Genomic DNA, 15,665 nt, shown 5'->3' with positions numbered 1-15,665 from the left:
CTGTTATTTAAGTGACTTTGGCAGGACACAGGCTTGAAACAAAAATGAAAATTACTCAATCCCTGCTATTTTCTTTAACATTGTTTCCATTTTCAAACAGTTTCAAAAACATCTTGCCTCCTCTTTCTTTTTCGTGTTTCTTCTGGGTCACATCAGTGGATACCAGCCATAAGCCACCTTTTGAAGCTGCTATGTAACAAACACTTTCTGTTAATGCCAAACTCTTTATTTTACCTAGAAGATGTTTTTACCCTTTTATGGTAAACATTACCACAAATATCACCTCCTGTTTTAGTTTTTTCTCTGTGCTATGTATTTCCTTCTCTTCTAGCAAAGAGGTCGTCTTGTATCTAACATCCGTAGTGGAACAGAAATGCATGCATCTTTGATTACCTGTGCTTTATGTTTCTCTCTCACCACTCAGTATTTTAAATTTACACCTTCTCTGATGTACTTTGTATTTTTTTCTTAAGGGTTTTTAAATTCAGCCTTTGCTTTTGGAAAGGTGCTGTTAAATTCCTGTACTTCAGCACCTTAACTATGCTATGCTTATGGTTTTTTTTAAGACATCATGTGATGGTTTCCTGGCACAAAATCTGTCCTTTGTGCCAGGGAATATCAATGTTGTCCATTGCCCTGTAAAATAAGAATAATCACCCTCATTCATTGCAAACCACCATTTCATGTGCGCTATGGATCAGTAGATATAAAATGGAAAGTAAAAAACCAACAAAGCAATTTTTAAAAAAGCAACTTGCTTTTTAAATTTGCTGTTACTGGAAGGGATGAAAATATTCTTTAATTGCTTTTCAGTAAAAACAGTTGAATATGAATGCTGGATGATGTTAGAAAATAACTGCATACAGTTTGGGGTCAGGGGTCAGATTTTTGTTGTATATGCATCCAAGAAAATTGAATTAGTGTCTGTCAAAAATCAGCATTCTGTGTATAGATAATACTGTACTGTGTTATAGCAATGGGTTAAAAATTACACTTACACTTCAGAGTTGTTCCAAAATGGAAAACAATTGTAAGATGAATAAGAAGATGTATAATGACAAACAAGAAAGATTGTTTGAGACAGAAAAGAGGTACTTGCTAAACATGCTGAAAGCAATTCACAGCTGTAAGACAAAGTTAGACTAATAATAGAAATGGGGGGCATCAGCTCAAGCTTGCAAACACTCATAAGCCTGTGAAGAATCTAAACATTTTTCATTGGTGATGAAAGATTGTAATTCTTTCGTCAAAAAAGATTTTTGCAATTTTTTCACAGAAATAGCCTGCTGATAACATTTTTTTTTATTGTGCCACATGTGAATCTCAATCTTTCTTGCCTTGAAACGTGTGGACCCCTGAGCAGTCCTTGGCTCGAGAGTTGCATGCAGCTGTTGAAGTGATTGGCGAATGTGGCTGCGTGTGAAGAGTAGGGTCACCCGAGTTTCGGGGTAGTTTCTCCTAAGGGCCTGTTCACCTGTTGGCTGTCTCTGTGTTCAGGCATCTAGAGCCTGTGGGTGCCAAACGCTTTGGTACCAGAAGCCCCTGGTGCTTCATGTTCCGCTTTGCGCTTTGGTGCTGGCAGTGCTGATGGACTGACTAGGTGTCTCTCCCCACCTCGGCACTGCTGGGTTTACGGAATAAATGTTTCACTCGGTCAACCCTGGGGAGTGATTGTGAAATCTGCTAGTGTATGGGTGAGCAGAAGGAAATTTATTTTTCTGCAGGGTGTTACTTGGTGGTCGTGTTTTCAGTGATTCCCTTCGGCTACTGCTGTTCCAAGTCCCTTGTTCCTCCCCTTCAGCTGGTGCCTCTGCGTGATCCCCACTGTCAATGCTGGTGCAGGGCTCTAGCCTGGGGAACGGATCCAGCTGCAAAATAGCGAAGGAAAAATGGGGAGAAAGGGAGGACCAGTGCTTTTCAGCCCAGCTGGCCCCCCGGGCACCTCACTGTGCAGCTGCAGCCAGGCTTGTGCCCCTGGGTTGGAAGGGACAGCATAGGGTGTCCGAGTCAGCAGCCGGGGGCAAGCGCTGAAGCCACAGCTGCTATCACAGGTCAAGCAAGGCTCTGTGCTTGCAAACGGGGCTTAGGTATTCAAAGCTGTGAGTACACAAGGGCTGTGACTCTCGAAGTGGCAGGCAGCTAAAAGCAGATAAAACCTAGATGGAGCCGTGATTTCCTAGCATCTCCAGCTGGGCAGTTTAAATAGTCTGCTTGAGAGTGTGCCAGTCTGCTTAGTCCTAGATGTGATCACGTTGCAATTAAGTGCTGCAAGCACATGTGTATGAGGAGTAGGAAAGCACCGAAAAGGCCCGCTGGTAGGTTTTACCTACCTGTGCGTTAAAAGCAGTTTTCAGGTTTCTGCCCTTTAAATTTTAATGTTCAAAACCCTGAGAATCAATTATGTTAATAAATACTTTAACACCTCAGCTCTTTTAGGGTTGCTGTGGGACAAGAAGAGTTCACGAAATGCTTTGGTTTTCTGCGGTGTAGAAAAATTGCCAGCCAGGAGTTGGCAAAGAGCATCGGTATCTCTGTCTCCTCCAGTTGGCAGCTGCAGGAGATCGGCCTGCCGGAAAAGCCGCTGTAAAGTTGGATGTTTGCAAACAGCCAGCTGCTCCTTGTGTCGGAGAAATCTCATTCTCAGTTTGACCCGAATGGGCACAGATCTGCCCGGTTTTGTCCTGGTCTGGAAATGCAGGGTGGTTATTTTTGAATGGGCTAGTGAGGTCATTTGGTGCTGATTATCGCTACCAGTTAGCCTCTGTAAAGCAGCAAGAAGCTGACACTTTCTAAAATCAGAGCGATTTGCTAATTTAAAATGTTAATGGATTAATTTATGGTCTGGTTTGCATCCTCTATCAGGTCTAGAATTGCTATTCACTTATAAAGAATGATTTTATGTGCAAGTTTTTCCTCATGATTTATTTCCAGTGCAGCTTTCACATTGCTAGATTCTGCAGCAACCCCAGAGAAAGAACATTTTCTGTTCAGTAAGGGACTAATACTTTTGATGAGATGTTTTTGACACAGGAGGTTCACAGATGTTCTTGCACAAGCCTTTAAAAGGACATTCAACATGAGATGTTGCAAGAACGTATTCAGCAAATTTTAGGTAAGCAAATTGACTTAACTTAATAAACCGCTTTTCATCGAACTAGATGGAGCCAAATCAAGTCCTTTGCCAAGAAATTTATTTTTATTAGTGCAGTATAATTTGGTGCTTACTGGTTGACGCAGTGTTTAGGAGGGGAAGGAGCGGAGCTGGTGGTGTTGGGAGGTTTCCCGCCGAAAGAGGGCGGCTCCGCCCGGAGCGCAGCGGTGGCGAAGGCTGCAGAGCTGCTCCTCCTCCGGGTTTTGAAAGAAGGGATCGATACTGTGCTACATAACCCATCCCCAAGCTCGAAAAAAAAAAAAAAAAAAAAATCATAATTTGAAACGAAAGCTAAAGAAAGGTGGCTTATTTCGTATGCCCGGTTCACTGCTTTCCATTTCATCAGTGATAAAAAGCTGAGGGGGGCTGGAGCAGGAAACCGTCGCAACATCAGAAAGCATCCTAGGACTGCTTCCAGTCTCACGGTAATTTCTGGGGTTTCTAACAAGGGGAACCATTCACTGTGTTAAATTCACACGCGTAAACCCTTTTGTGCATAGTGAATGCTTTGGCATACACAGAGTTCTTCTTTCAAAAGCCCATATTCAATACAGATTTCAACATTTCTGGACAGCAAGTCATCTCTCTGTATCCTCAAAGACCGAGAACCACAAAAGTTGGGTGCTTTTTATAATTAAGTATGACTTCTCCAAAGAGAGATGATTGCATGATGAGAAAGGAATTTTCTTTTTGCCAGAAATTGCCTCCTTGTATCACTTTCTCTACTGAAGGATGTATCTTCACAGTGGGTCTTGGATGAGACATTACGGATCATGTGCTTTGGATTTTGTCCGACACAAAGCCTGTCAGGCAGCTCACAGATAACGTTGACTCCCATGGTATTTATCCAAATGACCTTAAAATGACTTAGTCAAAGGAAAAAAAAAAAATATAGCCTTCCCTTCCCCACCTCAAACCCTTGAAGAGTTGCATAAAGATCAGATTTCTTTAAGAGATATAGGAAAAGGACTTTGTTTATATTCCCCTTATTTACCTTACAGCATTTTTTTAATATGTCCTGCTGTTCCTGGGTAGGTAGCACTCTCCGAGTGTGAAACACAGCTTACTAGACTGCCAGAATGACAATTTCAGGCTGTATTATGAAGGCAGGTCCTTAGCATGGCTTTTCTTAAAGTAAGGCATCCACAAGTCCTTTGCTTCACTGCCCGTGATCCCACTTTAACCTATTGCTTCTACCTTCATTACCCAGCATATGCTGACTACTCAGTTTTGTTAGGTAGGGTTTAGTAAGTCTTTCTTGATGTGAAATAGTCAGGCAAACCAATTATAGATGTCACTACTTCAGCCACTGGAATAAGAGTTTTGTCAGCGAAGTGAGATAGAAATTAATTTTATTTTGAAATATTAGCATTTGGTTGTGAGGGTATCTGCTTGCCAAGTTAATTTAATGTTTCTTAATATACATATTCCTTAGACTCTGCCATCATTTTCTGGTTTCTGATGCTGCAACAATATTGTTTTTCTTCCTAGTCATGTGTGTGGTGTTAAAAAGGAGTTTTGATTTGGTTTTCTTAGAATTAGAAGTATATTTTGATTCAGTTTGATTATTTTTGAAGTTTAGAAAAAACTTCTAAAAGCAATTTCTTAAAAAAAATCTGGACTCTTCAAAATAAATGAAACAACACTAACAGTTGTCCTTCAATAACCTCATTGTATTTTCATTTCTCTCTATTTCTTTTAACAGTATTGTCCACTAATATAACCCAATAAAGACATTTCAGTCATTGTGTCCATAAACTAGTCTTGATTTATTGAGAAACATCCACAGTCACATGATCTGTCTGAAAGATCTGAGCCAGCAACTTACATGCATGTGAATGCTCATTAATTTCACTGATGGATCTGAGAGAAGCTAATTAGCAGACTGTAAGGACTGAGCTGCGGTGTTGAACCCTTCTGGGCGACTGGTAGGAGTAAGTTTACTTCTGTGAGATGGATGAGAAACACTTAAAACTATCAAATACGAGTTACATGTAAGAAAATGCACTGCTTGTGTCAGGGAGTTTAGGCATTTTTCTTCCAAATGAACCTCAGAATGTCACAAGTTGCTGTAAATGAGGATAGCCTTTTGAAATGTTCCCTCTCTGCTAAACAAAATCAAAGCTGTTTGAGAGGGACACAAGTGTGATGTCCTCCTTATTAGCAGCTGTGTCATCGGCTCCTAACAACTTACCTGGGGGTGCAGCAAGCAACATCGCTGAAGGTTAGCTTCACCTATAGACACTGAAAGAAAGCGTCCACAGCCTCTGGCCACCCAGCAGGGATAAAAGTGTATTTTGAGTCAGTAAAGACAGCAGTAGGAAACCAAAGTAATTTTTTCTGTTCCTAAGAAGCCAGATCATGTAACTAGTACTTTTCTTCTTCAGGTACTACAAAAACCTAACTCTTCAGAGAAAAAAAATTACATCTGGCAGTAGCTCTGTGCTCCTTATATCTACCCTGACTTTTGCTCTGCTATCAAGGACAGCTAAGATTTTATTAATTAAGAGCAGAAAAAAAACTTTTAAGTTTCTCACACAGGCCACGTTCTACCAGCTGTGCTGAAAAAAACAGTGCAAGGAATGGTGGCTAATGGCACCTCTGAAGAGGCCATCTCTAACCCTATTATGAAGACAGGCAGTTTCCCAGGTAAACCTATACCAATGGTTTCATTGTTCAAACTTCTAGGCCTCATTCCCCTAAAAAATAACGAAACAAAAAGCCCACAGCAAAACCAGAGAGGAAGCCGGCACACCTCAAAGTAGACATTTACGTGCCAGTGTTCACTGCATATGTATGATCATGTGTGTGTTTTCCCTCTGGCGAAGCAATCACATTTTAGCTCTATAAACTAGAAGCCTATTTTTCCCCCCTTCTTTGAGACCTGTTTAAACTATTTCGATGTTATTAAGCTAAGTATCATTTGTGGGGATAATTCAAGCAAGGGGAAACAGAATGGAAAAAAGAATATTTGAGAGTATTTGCAGACTTGTTTTGGTATTTAATAACAGAACTATGTTTTTACCAAAAAAAAAAAAAATTCCTCTAGAAGAGGGGTTTTATTGCCAATGTAAAATCTGTCTCTTTTTAAAAAAATGCATACCTAGGCCATAGATACTTTACTCTTTCTAATAACTTTTAGAAGTTCATATGCACCTGTAGTATCAAAGTTTCCAAGTCAGCAAATGGCAAAGTCCGGGGCCTCAATCGCTGATGATATGTTCCGTTAGAGGACACGGATGGGGAACGCTGCAGTCTGTGCCCTATTCATTGTAGACCTGTGGCATCCCCCCCCAGGACTCTTGTATTCATAGACCCAGGCCCAAACATTGAGTTTCAGATGAGGTTTTCAGAATGGAACGTTGTGATTTTAGGCAGTGTTTCTTCCCTGTGACACTTGGCCCTCTGAATATGCCTCAGGCTATACTCATAGTGTGGAAAAGCCCAACCACTTGATACATCTCAAATCCTGACCTTTAACTGTTCATATCACACTCCTGACGTTTTTACACCTTCATTTAAGTTCCTCAAGAACCTGCACCGCATGCTAAATTCCCGACTCCTCCTCCTGTCTGGGGAAGTGGGGGCAAAAAGGGAGAGAAGATACGGGAATATTTTGCCTCCACTCATGCTCCCTTACAGAAACTGAGCTGATTTGGGAACCTGGAGCCTACTTCTAGTCCAGTTTTCTTGTCCTGAGGTAAAGCCAAAGTTTGCCTTTCCTTTGAGAAGACAAGTGTGTCCACTCCATTCATCCTCACCCTTGATGGCAGAAACTCTGTTTTCAGCCCAGGCTGCAAGGTCACAGGGGAAGCGCAGTGGATGCTCCTTCTCTGCCGAAACTACAGATCAAAGTGAATTTGCTTTTCCTGCACTGTGAGTTAATGAATAATCCACTGTGTACCTTTATCTTGCAAAGTTTGGTGTTTAATTGTTGGTTGCAGCAGATGGAAAGCAACCAATTATTATTGCTTTTTCTTTTTTTTTTTAAAGCGGTATCTGAGATCAGTAAACAAGATGTTGTAAGGTGAGTTAAATTACAGGGCTGAGCTATCTAACAGCTCACCGTTGTCAAGTGGAGAGACCCTGCTCCCTTTACCCCATCCCCTTGCCTCATCTTCAACCTTCCGCCAGCTCTCACACTTGCTGGATCCTTCACTGAGCTGATTAAATTTGCTAACGCAGCAGGTTAAAGGGAACAGCTTCTGTGGGGTTAATGACTGGTCTTATGTAATTTCACACTCAAGCAAAGTGATTGCGCAAGCACTGGGACACGTGAGCTACAGGCACCGCACAGCATCTGCTCACAGATAACCATTTGTGATTGCTGCCTTTCTGTTCGGTTATGAACATTTAGGCCAACAGACCTCTCATGTAAGCCTGGGTTACCACCAACCAAAGTGATGAGTCAAGGCTCTGCAACAGCTCATATCCTCTGTGGCTCACCAGAGAGACCTCTAACACCAAAAGACTCCAACTGCATGACAGTGGGTTCAATTCCAATTTTCCCATCTAATTGTTTGACTTCTTAACAAAAAAAATCTGCAAAAAAAGCCTGACAAACCAATCTTATGAGTATTCCTTCCTGTTTTCTGAAGCTGAATCCAGAACAACAGTTTGTGTAATGATGATGACCTGTTAAATAAAATTAAGCCTTTTTCCCTATGGACTTTGTAATAAGAACTGTAAACAATATTTTGCAAATAAAGCTGTAGGCCTATGGGCTGTCACTCCCAGATGGCATGAATTAGTGGAGGAAGGTTTGTTGTGCTTCCTTTCCCCAGCCGTCCACCCCTCCCTGGGTTTTGGATGTGCTAGCCTTGGACAGGGATGACTCAGCTGTTGGTGAATCACCTGCTGTAGTGCTAAAAGTGATAGCTTGGCTCCATTTCCTCAAGCAACAGTGAGCTGTCAAGGCAGACCAGCAAGAAAATTGTCTTCTGCAGCTGGGAGAATTTTCCTGCTTGCATATCTAGAGTCACTGCAGTTAGAGGTGGTTGCACAGATTTTACTGTGACTTCAACAATCCTTGCTGAGACCTTGCTTAATAAAAGCAACTGCTCCTTCACGATACGGTTTTTCACAGGCATTGCTGCAGAGCTTTCTTTAGCAGAAAAAATAATCGGTGAATAGCTCGTGTACAGCATAACTGGAGAAACACTGCTTAGGGATGTTTCACTGTTTTCCAGTTGGCGACATGGAAAGTAATGGAATATTTCCAACCAGAGAGATTGTTCCCCAAAAGAGATGAGATGATACAGAAAAGTCTTCGGAAATTTTGCTATTTCGAATTACTGTTTTCTGGATTGATGATGGTGGAGAAAGACAGGAGGAAAACTAAAAACCACATGGAAAACTTTGCCAGGCTCTACATTCCCACAGGTCTGCACATGTCCAACCAGCTGCTAGGGAGAAAAACATGGAGAACCTATTGTCAGTATGTGGCGCGTCTAAATGTCCTTTACTAACAGAGGCTATTTGAGAGATACAAAACAATGCTAGTTCACCACAATAATTTTTAACTAATGCGATCAACGGGACTTTTTGACTATTTCTTTCGGTGTTGGTACCTTCTTCCCCTTAATAGTCAAAGAAAGCTAGTGTATAAGCCAGCTGACTGTTCTCAGCGACAGTAGCACCAACCACTCCTGCTGACAAGCAAGCAGACATTGTGAGAAGATCATCTCCAAGCCTCTGTTGTGAAAGTCATCAAGAACGAGCATGCATTTTATTCTCCACCTGCTGTGCTACAAATTTGTACTACTTAATCTAACCAGTAATAGTTTCTTGAGTTGCTGAAGTTTGAAGAAAATATAGTCACAGCTAATTACTTTGGCTGCCCACCATCAAGAGGATAGAATTTAGCAAGTGCAAAGGAAAAAAATAAGCTTTATCTACAATGGCAATTATTTTGCTGGGTGTTGTTTACTTTGGCCTCTTTGTTGTATGGCTTAATATATTTTGGGGGATTGGCTCCATCCTCAAGAAAAGCACATATTCAGCTCTCTTCCCTCCCCTGTGGAGAGCAAGCAGTATCATGGCCCCTGTTCAGCTGGTTGGCCGGATCACCACAGATATTTCCTATCATCGTCTTTGTCAGGGTCCTCTGAGCCAAAATCCTCCTGCAAACCAATGGTTACACAATGATGGTGTCGTGGTTCAACCCCAGCCAGCAATGAAGCACCACAGAGCCGCTCGCTCACTCCGCCCCGGTGCGATGGGGGAGAGAATCGGAATGGTAAAAGTGAGAAAACTCATGGGCTGAGATGAAGACAGTTTTATAGGTAAAGCAAAAGCCGTGCACACAAGCAAAGTGAAACAAGGAATTCATTCACTACTTCCCATCAGCAGGCAGGTGTTCAGCCGTCTCCAGGAAAGCAGGGCTCCATCACGCGTAACGGTTACTTGAGAAGACAAAACGCCATAACTCCGAACGTCCCCCCCTTCCTTCTTCCCCCAGCTTTCTATGCTGAGCATGACATCATATGGTATGGGATAGCCCTTTGGTCTGTTGGGGTCAGCTGTCCCAGCTGTGTCTCCTCCCGACTTCTTGTGTACGCCCAGCCAGCTCACTGGTGGGGTGGGGTGAGAAGCAGAAAAGGCCTTGACTCTGTGTAAGCACTGATCAGCAATAACGAAAACATCCCTGTATTATCAACACTGTTTTCAGCACAAATCCAAAACATAGCCCCATACTAGCTGCTATGAAGAAAATTAACTCTATCCCAGCCAAAGCCAGCACATTCTCCACCCCTTATTCCATACCATTTACGTCATGCTCAGATCCCACACTATCCAATACATTCTCATTACCCACCACCTCCCTTCCCATCCTTTGATACAATACACAGATATCATTCCCTGAGTCTACGGACCACCCCTGTAAAATGTCTGTAAAATGTCCACAAATCGCCCACTGAGTTCATTTAGTCCATGACTTTGGGCTCCATCTGTGATGGTGGTCTCTCAGGACAGGAGAGGTGGTGTGTTGTGTGGAGTTACTGGGCACCAAAGCCAGCTCAGGTCAGGTCGCTGCTGCGCTTGCAGTGTTTCTTGTAAGGCTTCTCCTCCATTGGTTCAGGTGGTTCCTGCTGTAGCAATTCCCATAACACACAACTCAGATCCCAGGTTACAACAATTTAAAGGTATTTCCATTCCAATCTCCACCCCGGTCCCTTTGGGCCTGGTTACAGGGCTTAACATTGCAATGAACTCCTCCGCTTGCCCCTGCTCCAGCTTGGATTTATCCACAGACTGCAACCTATCACCAGGGTTGTACCTGCTCCAAGGGGAGCCTTATCTGTGAGCCACAGTCTCTCCAGGGGTATACCTGCTGCGGCATAGACTTATCCACAGCCACAGTCGCTTTGAGGTGCACCTGTTCCAGCGTGGCCTTCTCCGTGGGCCACAAGGTCTTCAGAGGTATACCTGCTCCAGCGTGGCCTTAGAATAGAATCACAAATTTGGTTAGGTTGGAGAAGAAAGACCTTTAAGGCCATCAAGTCCAACTGTTAACCTAGCACTGCCATGTCCACCACTAAACCATGTCCCTAAGCACCACATATATCCGTCTTTTAAATACATCCAGGGATGAGGACTCAACCACTTCCCTGGGCAGCCCGTTCCAATGCTTGACCACTGTCTCAGTGAAGAAATTTTTCATAATATCCAAACTAAACCTCCCCTGGAGCAGCTTCAGGCCATTTCCTCACTTCCCTAGTCCTGTTGGCTGCATTGTTTCTGATAGAAGCCAGGATGCCGTTGGCCCTCTTGGCCACCTGAGCACACTGCTGGCTCATGTTCAGCCAGCTGTCAACCAGCACCCCCAGGTCCTTTTCCACCAGGCAGCTCTCCAACCACTCCTCCCCAAGCCTGTAGCATTGCCTGCGGTTGTTGTGACCCAAGTGCAGGACCCGGCACTGAGCCTTGTTGAACCTCATACAGTTGGCCTCGGCCCATCGATCCCTCTGTAGAGTCTTCTTACCCTCAAGCAGATCAACATAACCCCCAATTAACTCTATCCCAGCCAAAACCAGCACAGATGGTTAAATTCTCACTCATGCAGGGTAGAGAAAACAGTGCCAAAAAGGATTATTCAAAGTTATGTATCTATCTGTGTAACTCCCCATTACAAGGACCAAGCTAAATGAACAAGTGTAATTCTATCAATTCTTGGTTTTGCAACAAGTCTGATTGATTGATTGTTGTTAACATTTTTGTGGGGGAAGGTCCAAGGACATGGCAGAATCCCATTATGAGACAGGTTACTGTCTCTCAATAAGGCTTCAAATTAGTCTTATGATAAGCATGTTGTTTGAGAAACAGAGATGAAATTTTACTCAAAGGCATTCCTTCACATATTTTTCCATGAACATCCCACATCTTTAATATTAAACAATATTGCATTGTCCGGAATAGCAGATATTGGACTTTGTGCTATTTGAGGTTCTTACACACAGAGGTAATGTTCCAAAACATCCCCACATGCAGAATGCAAATATCCAAATACCTGCAGAAAAACAAATGCAAGGGCCCACATACATCTCTAAAAGTGGCATGTAATACCGTGTACTCCAACACCATTCCAACCTCAGTGGAAAGCCACTGCTAAGCTGTGTGCTTAGTTGCATGACAGCACACACAAATTTTAGAGCCAAACAAGTATCAGTATTGAACTGACTGTGAGTTGCCTTTTTTTGTCTTTCTACCTCATTTTCAAACCATTGGCCATGCTAGTGTTGGAAGTCTCCAGACTAGCGAAGCTAACTATTTACCATTCTATTAACTTTATTCTAAAGTTAAGCATAATGTATGTGTATGTAAGTTTACAGGTATTATTTTTTTCTCATAATTGCTTTTGTTAAAAAGGATCTTATTTCTTAACAGATTATACTCCATTTACAATCAATCCATTTTGCTAGTCGTCTTTAAAAAGCTCTAAGATAACTGCAGTCAATTTATAGCAGTCTTTCCTCTACGCAGACAAAATACAAAGGTTCTTAGTATTTTCCATCCAAGTTTCCTTACAGTCCAACTTGGGAGTGGTAATAGGACGAGTGCCAAGGAATTTCCAGAAATCTTGAAGTGCTAGTAAGTCATTAGTGACGCAGTGCCATGAATATGTCGTTGATGAAAGTTAGATGCAGGACCATTCTGCCCCTGATTAGCAGATATTATCAATGTATCCCAACAAACGCCAAAGCTTCTTGCTTGCTTACACAGTGGGGAAAGAAGAAGAAGGGTAGTTACTTCCCCAATTAGGAATAAACACAACGTTTCAGCACTCTCTGGCCTCAGATAGTCTCTGCAAGAGACTATTTTAGCTACCACCTTTTCTGAGCCCCTTCCTCACCTCATGTCATTCTTTGTTTAGGTTATATTTGTTTTACACTTTAAAGATTATAGATCTATTGTTGTGAAAATGTTCTTTAAAAATATTTGCAGGTGTATAAAATCTGGAGACCAGTCCTGTGGCAAAGCGTGTCTTATAAAAAAGATTTCATGGAATACATGGGCGTGAAGCCCTAAAAAATGCAGAACTTCATTAGTCACCACAGAAGCTCTAATGGTTTACATGTAGGAATGTAAGAACAGACATTGTACATTTTTTCAGAGTAATTTCCTGGATTTCAAAGTGGCTAGATCAGGTGCTTCAAAATAGTTAAGGGAATTCATATTTGGTTTGCAAAGGTATAATTTGTTGTTCTATTATATCTCCTCCAAAATCCTTAGCCAAGGAACGGCGTGACCCCTGAACATCTCGCCTAGCTTGTTCCATTGATCTACATGTACTTTTAGTGCTCCTTTTTAGATATTAAGAGAACACTACTAAAAGGAAAAAACCAAACCAAAACAAACCAACCAACCTATAACTCAGGTGGAGAACATGGATAGATATTCATGGTATCTCTTTGTGGCTTCGTCTGCTGTAATACAATAGGACAAAAAGCATATCTATACAAGAGAACACAGGACAGGCCTCCACAGTGGAAATAATGCAACAGCTCTTCCTTTGGATATGAAAAATACATTATTTCTGTGTCATGTTCTAAAAAAAATAACGGCAAAAAGGCTAGCCTTGTGGCTGGGTGAATTAAAAAAAAGATGTGAACATGCTAGTGTCTCCTTAGTGTGGGTTCTTAGCAGTCAGGGTGCTACCCCATAAAATGCCTGCCATTTTTAAAGAGATTATTTAATCCAAGAGGTAAAGCATTGCACAGGCAAGTCACTACATGGCCTCAGATGTAATCTCGAGCCTGATAATGGCACACCAAATTGCAAAATCTAGTTAAAAAGACTTTGAAGAGAGGGTGGATTTGAAGGCCTTCCTGCCTGCCTCAGGAAGGGGGCGTGTTGCTCCTTCACTCACAACAGCTCTGATCTACCTCTTTTTACCTCTGTACAGGCAGAGTCCAAACGAAACTTAAAAATTATACTTCATATATGTGTACTTGAAGTATATATATGTATGTATGTGTATATATATACAGACACCCCCCACCCCCATCCTTATATTCTGCTTTTCTGAAATGTCCAACCCTCTGCTTATCCTCTTTACAAAACACCTTGTTTGAGACTTTAGGACACAATGCTAACCTACCCCTTTTTTAGCTCCGGAAATTCTCTAGAAGAGTAGAAACAGGTCCAGCCTTCAAGAATCCTGTGGATCAGAAGGATGTCTTCTGGTACTTCCCACAAGGAGACCATGTACCAACTAATTACTCATCAACAATATCACCAGTATCACCCTTCCCTCTTTTCTTGCATCCCTCCACATATTTAGGGGACACCCATTTGAACTGGTGAAATAAGCTTCCTCACTACTTTTTCATCCATTCTCCAGCCTTCTTCTCTGAGGTGCTTTTCACTTTGGTAACTGTAGCTCTCTCCTATCAAACCTAGCTGCCTCTCTCCAAATCTAGGAAGAAGCAGATGACGGGACATTATTCCTTGAACGTGAATGTTCAAGTGCTCTGTGAAGGGAATCTGAAAACCTGACCCATTTTAGATGGGCAGAGTTACAATCACACACAAATTAAAAGCAAAGATACTTTGTTTTTTTTTAATTATCTTAATGCTAAGGACCAATCCATAATCTTTAAAGTGATAATATAAATATTATTGCAGATAAAATTATCTGTATCTAAAAGCATGAGTGAAGGCAGTCAGCCATTTCATTGGCAATGTAAAAAAAAAAAAAAGCTGAAGAAACTAGCTGCATAGCTGTTTTCCAAGTCCTTGGCTCAGAAGCAAGCTCGGAAACAGATTTCTGCCTGTTGCTGCAGGTGGAGATAATTTCTACAAGTAAGCTCTACCTGCTTCAAGTATTTAATTTTTTTTATGAAATTAACTTGGTATTCATTCTTTAGGGAGTTGTAACACAGAAGATTTCAACTAGACACCTTGTCATTTTACCTCTATCCTCTGTTACAGACAGACTCAACAGCAGCGCGTGGAAATGACGTATTTCCTGAAGGAAACACTTCAAACAGGCCCCTCACCTGGCCATTCTGGTGAGATTTGTTCCTTCTGGATACACATCCTTTACAGATGTGTAACTGGAACTGACAGCTCGCTCTTAAATTAAGTTGATAGAAGCTTCCCAAAACACAGGTATGCTATTTTGCAATAACTGTAGCATGACTCAAATCAGTTTTGGAATTTAATTAACTGTGCATGGTGCATTGTATGAGCGTACTTCAGGGTCCAACATTATCATGCCAGAAATACGCAGACAGACCAATAAGTAATGCAAAGTGTATTTTCTAGAATTAATATAGGTAAGACCCTTCATGTTAGCCCTCCACCAAGAACTCCCACTTCTGGACAATAATCATTGAGGATTGCACACTCGACAGATTCCTCAGCTATCACATCTCACTCTGCATTAGTCTCTGAGCAAGCTGTTTTTACAGTGATGCACTTGATACAGATGATACAGGTTCCTCCCCAGTGGGACTGCCCCATCACCTAGGTTTCATAGCTTAGGTCATGGCACCTTCACAGCACGGTGTCAACAGACAAAACTTTTTTGGCAAGAACCTCTTTTTTTGCTGTCGGCTGCATCTGCTGACAGCGCTGTTGCTGCTGCTCGTGTTCCGGCTGTGTTGATTCTTCTTTCTGTGCCACAGCCAGGGATGGGATGCTGCCTCTGGACCTCAAGACATGGAGAGGAGGAAGGGTCAATATGCCAGACTCTGCCTTAGGGCTCCGCCTCTCCTGGGTCTTTTCTCTAGTTCTTCCCTCTTGGGCAGGAAGGCTGGAAGACTATCCCAGTACAAGTCTTGCAGAACCAAGTTTCCTTAGATAGATGCAGTTATTCACCACCATTCAACACAGCTATACCAATAATCAAGGTCTGTTTTGATCACGCAGTAACTACCCAGCAGACCCAACACTGCAAGGCACCTTGGCATATAGCCTATGACTTTGTCAAACCCTTTTCCTGTATATCTGGGCCTAGATTATGAGGACACTCTTATCCCTGGTGAGAATATTGCTGAGGACAAGGGAA

Source organism: Platalea leucorodia (genome assembly GCF_965183815.1).
Source record: "Platalea leucorodia genome assembly, chromosome: 1".
Classification (NCBI taxonomy): Eukaryota; Metazoa; Chordata; class Aves; order Pelecaniformes; family Threskiornithidae; genus Platalea; species Platalea leucorodia.
Note: the sequence above shows the minus strand (reverse complement) of the source record.